This window comes from Cibotium barometz, chromosome 8, assembly GCF_041138505.1.
Source record: "Cibotium barometz isolate CiBa-2024 chromosome 8, ASM4113850v1, whole genome shotgun sequence".
NCBI classification, from domain to species: Eukaryota; Viridiplantae; Streptophyta; class Polypodiopsida; order Cyatheales; family Cibotiaceae; genus Cibotium; species Cibotium barometz.
In genome coordinates this window covers 31,565,745-31,573,213 of record NC_141053.1, presented here as the reverse complement: position 1 = coordinate 31,573,213, position 7,469 = coordinate 31,565,745, and positions in this window count along the sequence as shown.

The window sequence follows — 7,469 nt, the reverse complement described above, 5'->3', positions numbered from 1 at the left end:
CGCTCAGAAAACCCAAGATGCCTTGATCTCATGACACAGTAATATCGGGGACCCAAACCCAATGCTTCAATAACCATGGCCAAGCGGACATTGTTACGAAAGTGCTGCTGACCCCAGGGTGTTACCCTAGTTATGTTTTGATAGGTCCGCCATTTGGTTTGCGCTACAGAAGTTCCCAAGTGAGGGAAAAGTGAGCGCTCATACTACTCTATAAAATCCTTCTTCATAGATTCACTTGCGTCTTGAAGGTGAGGAATCATTATGGATAAAACTAGTTCTTGTTGCCAAGCCATGAAGGAGATTAAGAAGAAGGGAGATCGATGGAAGTAAGATTACTGTGAGCGACAAGTAAAAGTTACGACTTATATAAAGGAAGGAGCTAGCGTAACTTAGAAGCCAACGGTATCTTGCCACTGAAGTTTTACCGTCTTTCCAAGATTTGGGTTTGGCACATATTTCTATGAAATACATTAAGAACTTTGAGATGAGGAGATAAAAGAAGCTCGTAAGCTAAGTCGCTTACTTTCTTTGAATTCAGATAAGGCTCACAATATCTGGGGGATAACTTCTTAAACTCCCCAATAGATAAAGAACTTCTTTTGGGCCGTACTCGAATGAAGACCAAAACCTTGGTATCCAAAACACCGATTTTTTACTTCTGAACTCATTGTTCTGAATCCTTAAAACAGGTGAAACTCCTGAGAAGTATTCTAGGGAAAGGTCTTTCTTTCTTAAACAGAATCGTTCTTTTATTTTAGAGATCAAAAAGGGAGATTCTTACTCCTGTATACCTCAAAGGCAGGGGAGGAATCTTACATTCTACCCCACTTAAAAAAGTGCGAGATGTCCTCATCTCGCCAAGTAGAGGACAACTCTTTTTCTTAAGATCCAATTTATTCTAGGGTTCCTTATATTCTGGTCAACCCAACAGAATACGGGGATAAATATCCCTTATATAGAACTCATCATTAAATAACAATTCATTTTAGATCATATCATTCATATCTTCAACACGATAATGGTCCATCAGATCGAAATTTTTTTCTTTCTGAACATTCCTCCACCCACGGGAATTTCAGTCAAGCAAGTTTTCAATTTGTCATCCCTTAACTTAATATACCGAGTCAAGTGTTAACAGTAGCACTTTGACAGCATAATCCACTAATCTCATAGTGATTTGCTGAAATCATTATCCTCATTCCAGTTATGAATATCATCACAGGGACTCGTCCCATTCATCCTCATGTGGTTTCGCTCAGCTTATTACATTTCAACTAAATTTCAGAAATCATCATTTTTCAATCAGAATCCAAATCAATTTCATCAGTTCTCAAACAGAATTAAAAATCATATCAACCACATTCGAATTCATCATCTAGATAGCATTAACGCTTAAAATTTCAAGTCTTAGATTTACTCGTATATACTGTCAGTAAAGAGCTGCAGTATACTCTCGGTATATACGGGTAGTCACGGCCCTTGGAATTATAAGGTAAATACCATCATGTCTAGGCCTCAAGCAAGTCAGGGATTCTATATAATTGCGGTACTTCCATCTGAAGACCCAATTACCAATTTACGAATTTTAGTTTGAATATCAAATTGTATGACTGATATCACACAATTACAACCTTTTTGTGTTTCTTGATAAATTTTTGACATATTTGTCTTCTCAGTTGATCTTTATTAACCAAATGCTCTGATACCAACTGTAAGATCCCTGTTCCCACCGAGCAACAGATTCGGGATACTAGCAGCGGAAGTAGCACTTCTCGCGCGGGACAGGGGTCCCACATTCGGGGTCTCACCCACGGATATCCGGATAAGAAACTAATCCGTCGGTTGTTCCAAAACCGAACCCGGAAAAACTTTCTTTACCGGAAAACACGGGCGATTCCACCAGGATAACTTTTTACTCTAACGTAGTCAAAACTCTTACTGATCAAACAGATCCGATTGCATCTATAAAGATACTTGGTCAGATCAAGGAAGAAACTTGCACTTGGATCATTGGGATCAACGCTTTTTTCCCCATCAAGAGGCACAGCCGTTGATTCCTATCCATAGAACAATTTCTATCCGGGATTTATTTCATCTATCGTAATAATAGAAATTAAATCTCGATTTACGGATCCATCAGTCCAGCCTAACCCCATCCGATACCATGGGTTAGCCAACCGCCCAACCACTGTAGTGATGGGATCCAATTTGGAATTTGGTTAGGTTTTGTCCCGGGTACCAAGGAAAAGAGTTCCAAGGCCGCCTAGCCGGAAGTTCATGCAAACATAAAACTAGCCACACCACTTACACACCCAATATGAAAATTGCCTTTTTCTTAGCATCAGCTAACTTTAAAACAATCCCTTAATGAAACCATAGTACCACTGATCACAATCTTCCAATTTATCCAGTTGATTCATAATTTCCCATCATCCCTTCATCAGAGTATCTATGGCATTATTGGCAACTAGAACGCTCACCACCTGTCCACACAGGGGCCTTTTCAATAGTTCCTAGCCCATAATACTCGGCAATATAATCACTTATAAAAATCAAGATGGACTCTCGTTGAAGATCAGCAAGATCAACCAACAGATCCATATAAAGAGCCATGGACTCATCCATTGAAGACCAGCAAGGTCAATCAACCAGATCCATGCCCGGTTTCACAAAACAACTCTTACTCCTTGTTCCAATATCTTCCTCGACGCACGCGTGGGTATCCTGGGCGACCCAGAGCCCGAGCACCGTATGGTCAGCACCCTCTAGGATCCTTCGCAGGTGACCTAGCGCTTCACTCATAGGCCGCTTCCTTGGTCCCTCATCCACCGTACCGGAAGCTCACCATTTTAATCGAACCGAGGCTGGTCAAGACCTCGGCCGACCTTGCTACGCGAGACGTCCTCCATTGACTCTCCGTCAGCAGTTGCAACTTTATCAGTTAGGTCTCCACGACCTTAATCACAAGACGGTCAAAATGCTTTCCCAGCATTCTTGACATAAAACAGCCATTTACAAACAGCATTTACAAACAGTTTACAAATACAATTTCTATATTAACTCTCATTTTTCCACATTATCCCTCATACAATCCACATTACTTATTCCACATTTCATTTATATGTGTACTCATCCAATCATATCATTTTCCATCTCTTCACTTCAGATTCCTTCACATCACATATCATATATTCACATCCATATCCACATCCATACATCCACATCCACATCCACATTCACATCCATACATCCACATCTACATGCTTATCTCCATTTTCACATCCTCATTTATACATCCACATCCCATATCCACATTCATACATACACATCCATATCCACATCCATATCCGCATTCATACATACACATCCATATCCACATCCACATGCATACATTCATTATCACGTCCTCATTCATACATCCACATCCACATACATACATACATCCACATCCACATTCCCATTCACATCTATACATCCATATCTACATGCACATTCACATCCATACATCCACATCTATATCCTCATTCACATCCATACATCCACATTCATGCATCCACATCTACATGCATACATCCATACATACACATCCACGTTTACATCCATGCATCCACATCCACATCCTCATTCACATCCATACATCCACATTCATACATCCACGTCCACATCCACATTCACATCCATACATCCACATCTACATGCTTATCTCCATTTTCACATCCTCATTTATACATCCACATCCCATATCCACATTCATACATACACATCCATATCCACATCCACATGCATACATACATCCACATCCACATTCTCATTCACATATATACATCCATATCTACATGCACATTCACATCCATACATCCACATCTATATCCTCATTCACATCCATACATCCACATTCATGCATCCACATCTACATGCTTGTCTCCATTTTCACATCCTCATTTATACATCCACATCCCATATCCACATTCATACATACACATCCATATCCACATCCACATGCATACATACATCCACATCCACATTCCCATTCACATATATACATCCATATCTACATGCACATTCACATCCATACATCCACATCTATATGCTCATTCACATCCATACATCCACATTCATGCATCCACATCTACATGCATACATCCATACATCCACATCCACATTTACATCCATGCATCCACATCTACATCCTCATTCACATCCATACATCCACATTCATACATCCATACATCCACATTCATACATCCACATCCACATCCACATACATCTTATCATATCTTATCACTTCCCATATCTTTTATGCATATCTCTATGCATGAAATTCAATTATGCTAAAAGTAACACTTTTATAATAAAATATTCAACTTTTATGCATACCTCTATGCATGAAATCCAATATGATAAAAGTAACACTTTTGATATAAAAAAAATTATCCTTTATGCATACTTCTATGCATGAAAATTAAAAATGATAAAAGTAACACTTTTAATAAAAAAATTATCCTTTATGCATACTTCTATGCATGAAAATTAAAAATGATAAAAGTAACACTTTTGATATAAAAATTTTCCTTTATGCATACTTCTATGCATGAAAGTTAAAAATGATAAAAGTAACACTTTTGATATAAAAAAATTTTCCTTTATGCATACTTCTATGCATGAAAATTAAAAATGATAAAAGTAACACTTTTGATATAAAAAGATTATCCTTTATGCATGATATTAAAATTCAATTTCTCCATTATTATAATGAAATTCTTTCAATTAATCTAGGATGATAATTCCTAGAATATGGTAGGAAGTCCTCTTTTTATGCTTTGAATGAAATTATTTTATGCATAATTTTTATAAAAATTTTGCCATAGTTCCGCTGCTATGACTGATAAATCTCAATTTTTTCTAAGGGATAAATCTTATCATTAAGGAAATAATTAAAATGATCTCTAGTTGGATCATTAATCTATAATGGATTGAATAATCAATATGCATAAACTAAAAGCATAGAAAAAAGCCATTAATTTGGCCTCAAGCATAGCTTAATCTTGGATTAAGGAAAAGCTTTATGAAAAGCTTCATTTGGATTGAGAATGGGTCATGAGTATGACCATTTCTTGAGTGAGAGAGAGAAATTACATAAAAACCATTAGAATTTAAACATAAATGGAAATTAACTTCAATAGCATTTATTAAATTATGTAACTCTTCACTACTATTCACCAATTAACTTCAATAGCTTTTAAAAAACCATACCAATTAAGCTTCTCAAGCTTGAGAGGGGTTGAGAAGAGAGAAACATTGAGAAATTATAGAAAAGATCAATATTCACTAATTACCTTACAAATTGCTTGATTCTTTGCTCACGGTAGAGGCCCCCAACCAATCAATTGGTTAAGTATGTTGATGGAGCCACTAATGGGGATTGAAGAAAGAGGGAAGCTCCAAAAACTAGTGAATTATTAAATGAATTCACAGTTCTTGGCTTAGGTGGAGTAGAGTAACGATGCATAAACACTATATATTTTTCAACAAGGGGGAGGCTTCTATTTATAGGAAAAATTGAGCTCCTAACCAAACAAACTGATTCTAGAATTTTCTAAATCAGTTTGGTCAATATTTGACCATTTTTAGGTCAGTTAAGCTAACTTTTTGGAACTAGACTTGAATGAGGAGAGAGGAGAGATGAAATATCTCAATTTTTATGAGTTTAAAACTCATTCAAGCATGTGAAATATGCACCTCCTTTAAAGAACTCCCCTTCCTTACATATGTGTCATAATGGAATCATTTTAATATTGCTCATAGTTTTTTTACTAATAAACCTTGTACATTTTCAACTCTTCATCTTATGTGAAATATGCACCTCCTTTAAAGAACTCCCCTTCCTTACATATGTGTCATAATGGAATCATTTTAATATTGCTCATAGTTTTTTACTAATAAACCTTGTACATTTTCAACTCTTCATCTTATGTGAAATATGCACCTCCTTTAAAGAACTCCCCTTCCTTACATATGTGTCATAATGGAATCATTTTAATATTGCTCATAGTTTTTAACTAATAAACCTTGTACATTTTCAACTCTTCATCTTATGTTAGCATTTACTCATTTTTGGATACCCAAAATATCTCATATTTTTAATATTGCTCATAGTTTTTTACTAATAAACCTTGTACATTTTCAACTCTTCATCTTATGTGAGCATTTACTCATTTTTGGGTATCTTCTTTTACAAATTGGATTTATCTCCTCCCTACACATGGATTGATGCTATTGGTCCATAGGAACCTTAATTGGACCATAATCCAAAGATTTATGAAAATCTAGACCCTTAGACTAAGGTTCTTTATACCTATTTCAATTAATTCCAATTGCACATTGGAAAATTCTTTTTGAATTTCTGTTTCAGGGGAACTCATCTGAATTAGAAGAGATATTTTTCTATCCAAAAATATTCAAAATCTGAATATTCTCTCTCTAGAATATTTTTCTCTCTCTAGACTAAAACAGATAGAAACAAGGTCTTTATATTTCTGAAGAGGGATTGATTACAGGGAAAGATACTAGACATCAAAAAGGGGGTGGGGGAGGAATCTTACATTCTACCCCACTTAAAAAATGCGAGATGTCCTCATCTCGCAAACTGGGATAATTTCGCAAGATGCACGAATATGAGACTTAGAGAAAAATTTTAATCAAGATTAACCACCAAGAAACGTCTTAAAGAGAGCAAGATTCAAAATAAGAACAAGATTTAAACTTTATTCATTCTCGAAACTTATACAGTAAAGATAGAAGAACTCTTTACACTTCCATAAGCCCGTCCATCATATGATCACAAAAGCAGTCCTCACAAGCTGCACAAGTATAAGGTAACTCATCTATGGGAATAATTCTGTTGGTTATTGTTGCACCTATCTCAGTGGTATGAGGTGATCTAACAAAAGGACCTCTGAGAGGCAAGCCAAAAACGGGATAAAGGCATATCTTCTCATGAGGAAGAAAACATGCCAGTAAGAAGACCCGCTCAGAAAACCCAAGATGCCTTGATCTCATGACACAGTAATATCGGGGACCCAAACCCAATGCTTCAATAACCATGGCCAAGCGGACATTGTTACGAAAGTGCTGCTGACCCCAGGGTGTTACCCTAGTTATGTTTTGATAGGTCCGCCATTTGGTTTGCGCTACAGAAGTTCCCAAGTGAGGGAAAAGTGAGCGCTCATACTACTCTATAAAATCCTTCTTCACAGATTCACTTGCGTCTTGAAGGTGAGGAATCATTATGGATAAAACTAGTTCTTGTTGCCAAGCCATGAAGGAGATTAAGAAGAAGGGAGATCGATGGAAGTAAGATTACTGTGAGCGACAAGTAAAAGTTACGACTTATATAAAGGAAGGAGCTAGCGTAACTTAGAAGCCAACGGTATCTTGCCACTGAAGTTTTACCGTCTTTCCAAGATTTG